Here is a 10,375-nt window from a genome sequence, read left to right on the forward strand (position 1 = left end):
GAAAACAGTGTGGAGGTCCCTTAAAAAGTTAAAAATTGAACTACCCTATGACCTAGCCATTGCACTACTGGTTGTTTACCCCAAAGATACAGACGTAGTAAAGAGAAGGGCCATATGCACCGCAATGTTCATAGTTGCATTGTCCACAATAGCCAAATCATGGAAGGAGCCGAGATGCCCTTCAACAGATGACTNTGAATGGGCTAGACCGGTGATGGTAGTAAAGACGGCACATATTGCATGGTGAACTGGGTGTTATATGCAACTAATGAATCATTGAACTCTACATCGGAATCCGGGGATGTACTATATGGTGACTAACATAATATAATAAAAAATCATTAAAAAAAAAAGAAATAACATTAGAACATTTGTTAACTCTAGTACATGTGTATTTCTGGGACCATTCACCATAATTTTTTGCATGTTTAGAATGTGTCAAATATCTTAGAAGTATTTTCAAACATTTCAAATAATTTATCTATATTATCCAAAAGAAAGTTGGGTTAGTAAATAACTGAAGGCAAGTAAATTATCTAGGAAGAAAAATTATTGAGAGAGTCCACCCGTCAGACAAGAAAAACTGTAATTTTAAAGAAATATCAAACACATGGAAGATATGATAGAATATTAGATGAAAATTATAGTTACACTGATCACAAATATGTAAAGATTTACCTGCAAATGACAAAATCCTGGAATGCTCAAAAAGTGATGGTAGGATTATGAATGATTTCTTTGCCCTATTTTCTAAAATTTCCTTCCTAGTTTATAACGTTTTTTTATAATAATATTTTTTTATTATGTTAGTCACCATACAGTACATCCCTGGTTTTTGATGTAAAGTTCCACGATTCATTAGTTGCGTATAACACCCAGTGCACCATGCAATACGTGCCCTCCTTACTACCCGTCACCAGCCTATCCCATTCCCCCACCCCACTCCCCTCTGAAGCAGTCAGGTTGTTTCTCAGAGTCCATAGCCTCTCATGCCTCATTCCCCCTTCTGATTACCCCCTCTTTCTTTATCCCTTTCTTCTCCTACCGATCTTCCTACTTCTTACGTTCCATAGATGAGAGAAAGAAAGTATTATTATAACTATTAAAGAGAGGTCCTTGGTAACATCAAAGTCAGAAAAATTTGAAACAAAAGGACAAAGAGAATAAAGTAATAGAGAAGACATGCATAACTCATTTTCAAAATATTTTCTTTTTATTACTTGTATTTTTCTTGTATGCGGGTCCCAAGTGTGAGTCCCTTGGGCTCTATGTAGGTGACATTCCGGAGCAGCAGGGCAAGCCCACTTTGGACACATGTCTCACACAGAGCCGACTCTTTCTGTATGATCCGTCCCTATCTAGCCTGACCTCCTGACTGTCAATATGCCTGTGAAAGGCAAGGGGCAATGGGCATGAGGTTTATTTTAAGCTTAATTACACCATCCTCTGGCATTTTGTTTTCCAGTATAAAATGTTTGCATTTGCCAGAACAAAATGGAAGATTTTCCATAAGTCCCCTATTCTTTCTCTGACGTCACAGAGGACTTTCAAATGGCTTTGTGATCACATCTAAAAATGACTGAGAACCACTCTACTAAATGCTACCCGTGTCCAAAAAGTAAAACTCAGAAGGTTTCAGTGGGAGATGAGTACACCTAGTGTTGAAGCAGTGATAGAATTTACTGAGGTGGCACTCAGGTCTACTCTCCCAGCAGCCTGATCATATTTCTTGGATGATTCCCCTCGTCCCATCCTGTTTGTTCAAAAACACCTGGGTGGACAATGGACAGTGGTTTGGGGTAACACTTTATATTCATGGTCTCACATGGCCCTAATACAGCTTCCACTACCAGTTAAATTCAGATTCTTGGGTTCCACCCCACATCTTCCAGACTTGGTGTTGCTGAGGGATGGAAATCAAGAATCTGCATTTTTAGCAAGCTCTCTCTCCCATGTGGTTCTTTTCTATAGCTAAGCACGAGAACCATTTACTAAGGACAGAACTGGGGCCAATGATTTAAGACTGGCTCCATCCAGAGCTGCCCAGTACTGAATATAGGAAGGGGCAGTGGAACAGAACTAGTAGTGATCTAGAGATCTGTGTTCTTTCTATGCCATCACGTTGCTTATGGGCCACGCCAACTCAGCAGGACCCTGTGGTGTCTGAGGATTTGATGAAAAAGGTACAACACGGGCTGTAAGCATCCCAGCACCACCCTACACCTCCCCCTCTACGTCACCAAACCTCCAGCCACTCTGAATGGGAGCATCCACTGCAAGCAGCAGAGCCCACTCTACAAAATCACCAAGTCTATCAGCGCACCAAGAAACACTGTGGTTTAGAAATATTCTACATCTCTTCAAGTCTGTAGAATAAAGAAACATTTGTATACACTTGCATTGAAAGACTAGACTTGGCCTCATATAAAAAACAAAATAGACTCCACACTTGCAGAGAAAGAAAAAACTGAGCAGAAATGGCTTCCCATTCTGTCTACTGACACCCCTACAGCCCACCTTTAAAAAGGACATATTTAATCCAAAATTTAAATAAGGGATCTCTGGCTTTTAACGAAAAGTGAATCATGTGGGCAAGAGGTAATAAGATGCACTTATGGCCACATATTAGAAAGGCTTGAAATAATGCATTTTTGCATTTAAAGGGGACATAAGGAGGAAAATGGAGAAGAGGGTAATCACAAGACAGGATAGAAAGCGATGCTAGGAGTCCCCGGTCACCAATGTTTGGAGATCAGTGATGATCTGCAGCTCTCCAGGCCCGATCACATTTAGATCTGTACACCTGGTGATACATGGGATCCCAGGAAGAAGAGAGTCCAGAAGCTTTACTACAGTGGGCTTCGTCCCAAGGGGCTCTCGACTGAGACTGTCTCCATGGCTGGGAGCCTCATCATAACCGGCCTATCCAATGGAAGTTTCCAGAATACTCACCCCCAAAATCTTCCATATTTCTTAAAATATTTCTTGTCAATATTCCAAAAGCCCTGCAAGAAGAAACAAAACATATTACTAATCTAAATGTACTGAGCAGTACATTTACTGGGGACAAAAATTACTCAGATCTCATTAAATGTGGCTTACTACCTCTCGCTGGCAGTTAGAGGGAAGTTCTTGCTTACAGGCATCTCACCGGAAAGGAGAAAAGTAGAAGAGATATTGAAACAGATAATTTCAAGTCCCTCTTGAATTCTCTCCAAGTATTGTAGATACTAAACATCTCACCCTACTTGTGAGGACTGCATAACCTCTTTCTTTCTGACATGTTTGGCTTGTGCATATGCTGTCTCTAAATCTCAGAACCCTCTGAATTACCTCCACGGCCATGTGGGAAAACTAGAGCTGAGGGAAAGTCAGCGTGGCCTGCATACTCTGAACTCCCCGTTACCACCTTGATCTCATGAGCTCTACTAGAATTCCAGGGGATTTAGGAAATTAAAGACATCAGGGATCTCTTTCAGTCTAGCAGATTTACAGAAGTCTGAGACACGTTTCTTAAGAGAGAAAAGTGACTGATGAATGAATGAATGAATGACAAGGTGGACTCGCCTTCCAGTCGTCCACCTCAACACGGAAAAGAAGGGATGGTGCCACCACTCCACAAAGGACAGAGCAAGTTAAAACACTCGCTCGTGTCCACAACAGCCAAACTGTGGAAGGAATTGAGATGCCCTTCAACAGATGAATGGATAAAAAAAGATGTGGTTCATATATACAATGGAATATTCCTCAGCCACCGGAAAGGATAAATACCGACCATTTGCATTGACATGGATGGAACTGGAGGGGATTATGCTAAGTGAAGTAAGTCAAGCAAATAAAGACAATTATCATATGGTTTCACTCATATGTGGAACATAAGGAATAGCACAGAGGACCACAGGGGAAGGGAGGGAAAACTGAGTGGGAAGAAATTAGAGAGGGAGAGAAACGATGAGAGACTCTGGACTCTGGGAACCAAACTGAGGGTTACAGAAGGGAGGGGGGTGAGGGGATGGGGTAACTGGGTGATGGATATTGAGGAGGGCACATGTGATAAGCACTGGGTGTTATATGCAACTAATGAATCATTGAATGCTACATCAAAAACTAATGATGTACTATATGTTGGCAAACTGAATGTAATAACAAAAAAATAATAATAAAACTAAATAAAAATAAGTAAATAAAACACTTGCTCTGTGTTTTCACTGTCACTTAAAAGGAAAACAACAAAACTTCCTGTTGCGAAGTTTTGCTGTGATATTTGATGTTTTAGCTACACAAAGGAAGGTCTCAGAAATGTAGGTCTTGGGTGCATTACTAAGTAGCTGATCTGGGAAAAGTGGAAAGGAAATTGTTGTTTTGGAGGGAAAAGGTCCAGGAGTTCTTAGGCAGTACTGGGCAAGCAAGCCTCAGCAGGGAGGAGTGGGGTCTGAGAAACAAGCCTCAGGTCTGGGGGAAAGGAACTCCGTAGCAGAGAGCAGCCTGCCTGTGAGACTCTGCCTGCTGGCCTTCTGGACGTGAGCTCCTAACCTTCTGTTCAGAGGCCCAGCCTTGGGTGAGGTATCAGACCTGGATTAGCCACAAAGGCTACACCAACGTTCAGTTTGTGTGTCAGAAAGTACATTCCATTGAGTTACATTTATTTCTTAATAATTTCATCAAAGTGTCTCTTTTCTAGTGGTTTTATATGAGCAGTTCTATTTTTGTGTGCAAAACAACACACACACACACACACACACACACACACACAACTTGTTCAAAAGTTAAAATCTGAAGTCAATAGACAAGCACCATCTACTCTCAGTTATACTCCCTCCCTGCTCCACTCACCCAGCAGATGCCTCCTTTGAAGGTAGAAAAGTAAAGTAGAGAGCTCCGGTTCAACTGCACAAATCCCAAAAGATGTCACAGGTGACAAAGGGTGACTTAGAGCCACGGAAATAACTGCAGGGGGTCGGTCAGTTCTTGAGGGAATTCAAGTATGTGCCAATTCCCAAAAAATGAATCTTGGGCTGCCCAGTAATCTGAAGTTCCAGAGCTATCCAGAAAATGAAAAAGCTATCCAGAGATTGTGCTATGAACTTAAAAGTCTGACTCAAGGGTACACAGCTTAATGGACCACTAGCGTGGACCCCCTTGATGCTCTTCTCCTAATACCAAATACGATGATGCTTTCCTGGGAATCTGCACCTGCCAGATATAAAAGCCTCTTCAGGATCCTCACAAGCTAGAACATCAAGTCCTGTGCTGAATCAGTCAGAGAGCTGGGCTGCCTGCTGAGGCAAACCCTGAGGCTCCTAACAGCAGACAAGAGAGCCCTGGGGTAAACCTGGCCATGTGCTGGGTGGGGCTTATGACACCATTTCTGCAAAGTCTGAAACCTAAGCACCTCCTCCTGAGAAGGAGCATATCCACTATGGAATTAAGCTGGGGTTAGCAAATATAAGATGCAAAAGAGGAAGCTCAAACAACACCTTACGGTAGTCCAGAATATTTCCCACAAAAGGCAGAGGTGTCGGCCCAGGAATTCCCAGCTTCTTAAAAAGTCCATGTGTGGAGGTCCCGTATCTATAAAGTGAAAGAGAAAGCCAGGTCACAGGGATGATGGGATAGGTGGGTCAGTCACTGATGCAGAAGGGGAACAGGCAAGGGGGGGAGGTAACATGTAGGCAAGAAATAACAGCAGCAATTTCAACGGCAATAATTACATTCACTCATCATCTGCTTTACCACAAAAAGTAATGATGATTAGCTAAGAGCAGCAAAAAATGTCATGGTCTCAATTCTAGAACGAATACCTGAGAAATGTATCCACACTTGAAAGCACCTGAAAATTTCATGCCAATTTCTTCCAGGAAATTCACTCATGCTGATTTAGTAAATGACTCTTCATGATTTTGGAGATTCTCATTCTAGGTGGAAAGGGGAAAAATTCTTTCTCTCCTCCAATGATGAGATTTTGCTTATTGTACCCACTCAATAGCTGAGGGTTATTGAGAGCCTACCATGAAAATGTTCTTACAGTGTCCTCAGAGGTTTTCCTTCCTTGTAGGCCCTGTCGCTGTTTGGGATCTGGTCCTTCTTAAATCTATCTTCGTACAGAGGCTCAGAGCAACCACAGTGTTCTTATTCTGTAAAATGAATACTGTGTCCAAGGCTCCACTAGCTCATAGAAAAGTGAGTTGCTGTCAGCTCCACCTGTCTCTGTTGTCAGGCACTCTGGTTCTCTTGAGCTGCAGAGCAGGGGAACTGACCCATATGTCCCCTTAATGATATCATATTAAGGAATCGGTGACTAAACAATCCATTTCCAGACCACTCTTCCCTGTGTGACATCTGTTCTTCCAACCTGTGATACTCATGTGCTCAACACACTGCCAGGCACACTCATTGTTTTCAAGATGGTCACTCAGAAAGCTGTCAGGTTATTGACGCTGTGCATCAACTGTCTCAGAAACCCATTATGGATGGTGCCCCCTATGACAGAACTGCCTATAGTTCATCTTTCATGAGATTAATGAGGAATCTCACAACTTGGTGTTCTAGATCTTTGCAAGCCGTCCTCTTAGGTGTTTCTGAGAGATGGCAGAGTGGAGGAAGAAGAGAGACTGAGGGGAAGGCTGCCAAAAACCATTTTAACCATGAACTTGCCAGGTCTACAAGACTAACCCCAGAGGGGCAAATTAGGAAAGTATGGTGGGAAAGGAGGCTAGGTAGAAATGGTTCAACAAGTCCTGTAGATGCTTTTAGCTAACAGATAGGGGGCCTTCCAAAGTTCAGATACCTCCAATTGACAGCAGATTACGTGTTGCAAAACATAAAATGAGTAAAAATGTTCCACAGAGTTGAATTAAGACTTTGTTTCCTCCTTTTTGGAGGTTAGCCTTTTGGCAGTACAGGTTCCAAATATTCTGCAGAAAAAATCTTACATTATGTAATCAAATAAACCCACAAAATTGCATAAAAGGACATGTGCTTGAGGGACCAGCAGAGGGACCACAGCCGGGCCCCGCTGGGTGTTTGGTACTTCCTCCAAAACAGTTCATGGATGCGTATGCACCAACTGCCAGAAGTAGGGGTGGCCTTAGTCCCACTTCCGTTCCTTTTTTCCATCACCACCACAACAAACCGATTTCTGCTTCTGAACATTCAATGTGCTACATGAGCTCCCAAGTGAGGCTAAGCAAGTGAGTAAACATGTCAGCAACACTGGTGCCAAGGAAAGATCTGGTTTAGAGTCTAAACTCACATGGCTCCGTAAGAAGGCAGAGGGTGGGCTGGGTGAATTTTTCTGATTCTTTCCAGCTTCCCTCTTCTTGGTAAAGTCATGCTGCTGTTAACAAAACTGAAGGGGCTAACAATGAAGCCACTCATTTTTATTGCCTTTACACTGTGTTGCACGCAGAGGGCACCGCCTACAGCTACTGACTCCTGGCTATACCAGTGTCTTCTCAGTCTACACGATTGTTTGCCTGGTGGGGACAGTATCCAGTGACAGCCCCACTGCTGGTCCAGACCACGCAATGTGATTTACACGGTGGTCCTGTCCCCCGGCTTCTAGCAGATGAGATGCTAACGCTGCAGTTCCGTGATGACCTCCTTGGGACCAGGATCAAGGAGTGTCCCTGGGAGGTCTGCTCTGAGGGAGGAATAGTCTCCCACTCCATCCCCGAGTCCTATCTGGATGCCTCTCACGTCAGTACTGCCTCAGTCTCACTACGTGCCTGTGCTGAGAGGTTAAAATAACCTGCTGGACCCATGTATTTAAAAATACACAATCTATATCATAGAAGGATGCATGTGGACACTAAATTAATATTAATATTCTCATTATTGAGAATTAATAATATTAATTATTAATATCCTCAATATTATTCTAGAAGGCGGAGGTTATCTATGTACCATTACTGTCAAAAAGGCCGACAGACCTCTTTTATCCTTCGGAAGAACATGCTGGAAATAGTCTTACCTCAGCAAAAAATCTATTATTAAAAACAATGAAATTAAACCACATCAATTAATCTTAAATGTCATCACACAAAAAATATGTTTCCACAATACCTGGCATTCCAACTTCTAACCTCCTGAACTATAAGAGAATAAATCTGTGTTGTTGCTGTTGTTGCTTTTAAAAGACTCTTAATTAATATAATAGGAGAAGGTAAGGAGGAGAGAAAACTGTGATGGGCAGTAAATCTTAAAATGTGTATTGTTAAATCCAAATAAACAATGTTAGATTTTATGGGGAAAAAATGAAAATGAGTTTTCCATATTCTATGTTCATGTCCTCATGATTTCATAAAGAAAGTGAAATTGACACAGAAGTTAAATGTGATGGAGGGTCCATCCCTACCTCTGCTGTGAAACTAAGTCCTTTCCCAACCTGTTCCATGATGCCAGGAATTCCACCACTGAAAGGAATGCCTCTGCTAGATGTTTTAATTCCTCCTCCTGTACTGTCACATAAAGGGAAAAACTACTTAAAATCCATGTTGGCCTTCAGGGCCTGCCTTTGCAGGCTGCTAGCAGATTTCATATTGGGGGTGAGGGGGAAGAAATCTGAATACTGACGCTAACCATTACAGAGACTGGGAGGAAAAGGTGAAATGAATAAAATCTGAAGCTTTCTGCCAAGTCTCCTCAGCTCGAAAGATGCTCACTTAAGGGTAAGAAGTTCTGCATATTACAGGGTGGGGGATGGCCCGGACAGGGGCTCAGAAAAGAGTGAAGAGCCCAGTCAGAACAGGAAGATGAGGCATCTCCAGCCCCCTTGGAAGTCTGGGTGCAACAGGTGTCTTGTGTACATGGGACCTGGTCGTGGAAGGAAGGGAGCAGGACCACTTGAGTGACACAGGCTCAATCTTTCTACACATCTCCTGCAGCAGATGCAGACCAGAAAGTGAACATAATGAGACAAAGACACAACCCAGTCCCTCAGCTACTAGAATCCCCACAGCCTGGGAAGGTGGTGAAGACCCCAGAGCACCAAGGCCTGTTGATTTTACTCTGCCTCTGCTGAATTCTGCTTGATTAATCTAGGTCCAAACTGGTGGCAATCAGATCATTCCTAGGAGCAAATAATGTCACTCAATCCTATTAGCTACAGAAAAGGGATTGGAGGATGGAGTTACTTCTTCAGCAGATCTGGTGAGGTCAATAATAACCCTTTATGTATTCCTAGCGTGTTTGAAGCACCCAACACTTAAGTATCGTCCCCTCTGTTAACTCTTTTGATCCTCAAAACAGACAAGGAAAAGGGGGTGGGTGCTGATTAGCAACCTGAGTCCAGGGTTCCAGAGGAAATGAGCCTGGACAGTTACTCACAGATAAAGGAGCACCAGGCTGGTAGCCAGGAGGAGCCAGGTTTCCGTGGAAAAGCTTGGAATCAGGTCCATGGCCACTTTCTCTCTGTGAATCTCCTCTACTGTTGTTCAGCAGTTTGTGCCGGTCCTTGCTGGCCTGTGTGAGCGGAGCTTCCCTTCCCACCAATGGTGATTCACTGAGGCTGGGATGTATATACAGAAAAGGGGGTGGGGCTGGACTGTAGTCACTAGCAGGTGCCCCTCAGCCAAGAGTGTTAGCAAAGCATTGTGGACACTCCCAGACTGACCTTTGAGTTCATATTCTGTCCAAAATCAATAAACAACTCAGTCGGTGTTATCGGTAATCTCAAAGGTTACAGAATCTCAGGTAAACTCACTGTCCTCAAGTCTCTAAGTTGCCCTTGTCACCACAGCCGCCTCTATCTTTAAATACGTGAAATCCTTCAAACAAGCTCGGTCTGCGTGTCTTTACCCATGAAGCTTCCTCTGCCTAGAAATGCCCCTGTGCCCCTTAGAAGGAACCTACTCATCCTTCAAACCGAGCTCTGACAGAATCCCCTGTGTTAGGGTCTTCCCTCACCAGCCTCCTTGAACAGCTATAACCAACCACTTCCTCCTCTGGGAAATTTGTCCCCCCCTCCAGCACTAGTTCTATGATTGTCCTCTCCACCCTCTTGCCCCATTGTTGGTCTCCACACCTATTAGCCTGAGATAGAGAGCTTCTCAAGGGTGCAGTGTGAGTACTTGTCAACATTATGTTCCTAGTCCCTAGCAATGCACTGTATACTCAGTGGGCATCCAGCAAGTTTAGTGGATTTGACTTTTGGAAATGAAATTGCTGGATTTCTTGTGTGTCCTTTCCGTGGAACTTTTGGACCATGCCACATACCCGCCTCTGACTCGCGCTCTGTGTCTGCATGGCCTCAGAAACTGTGGATTATGTAGCATACCTCTGTAGTCTCTGGGACAACGGAGGTGTTAAGAGAGAAGTAGCTCTATGCTTGAAGAGCAACAGTGGAAAGACATAGGAAGCTGGTATAAGCAAACAC

At 43.4% G+C, this 10,375-nt stretch overlaps 1 long non-coding RNA gene across 1 annotated transcript; it reads right to left on the reverse strand.

The window, feature by feature from the left end:
• Positions 1 to 1,358: 1,358 nt before the first annotated feature.
• Positions 1,359 to 9,659, reverse strand: LOC117800804. Its single transcript, XR_004623176.1, has 3 exons — positions 9,328 to 9,659; positions 5,478 to 5,571; positions 1,359 to 3,005 (listed from the first exon to the last, which is right to left on the reverse strand). It is a non-coding gene; the product is annotated as an uncharacterized LOC117800804 (long non-coding RNA).
• Positions 9,660 to 10,375: the final 716 nt, after the last annotated feature.

The sequence above is a fragment of the Ailuropoda melanoleuca genome, unplaced genomic scaffold (assembly GCF_002007445.2).
Source record: "Ailuropoda melanoleuca isolate Jingjing unplaced genomic scaffold, ASM200744v2 unplaced-scaffold812, whole genome shotgun sequence".
NCBI lineage: Eukaryota > Metazoa > Chordata > Mammalia > Carnivora > Ursidae > Ailuropoda > Ailuropoda melanoleuca.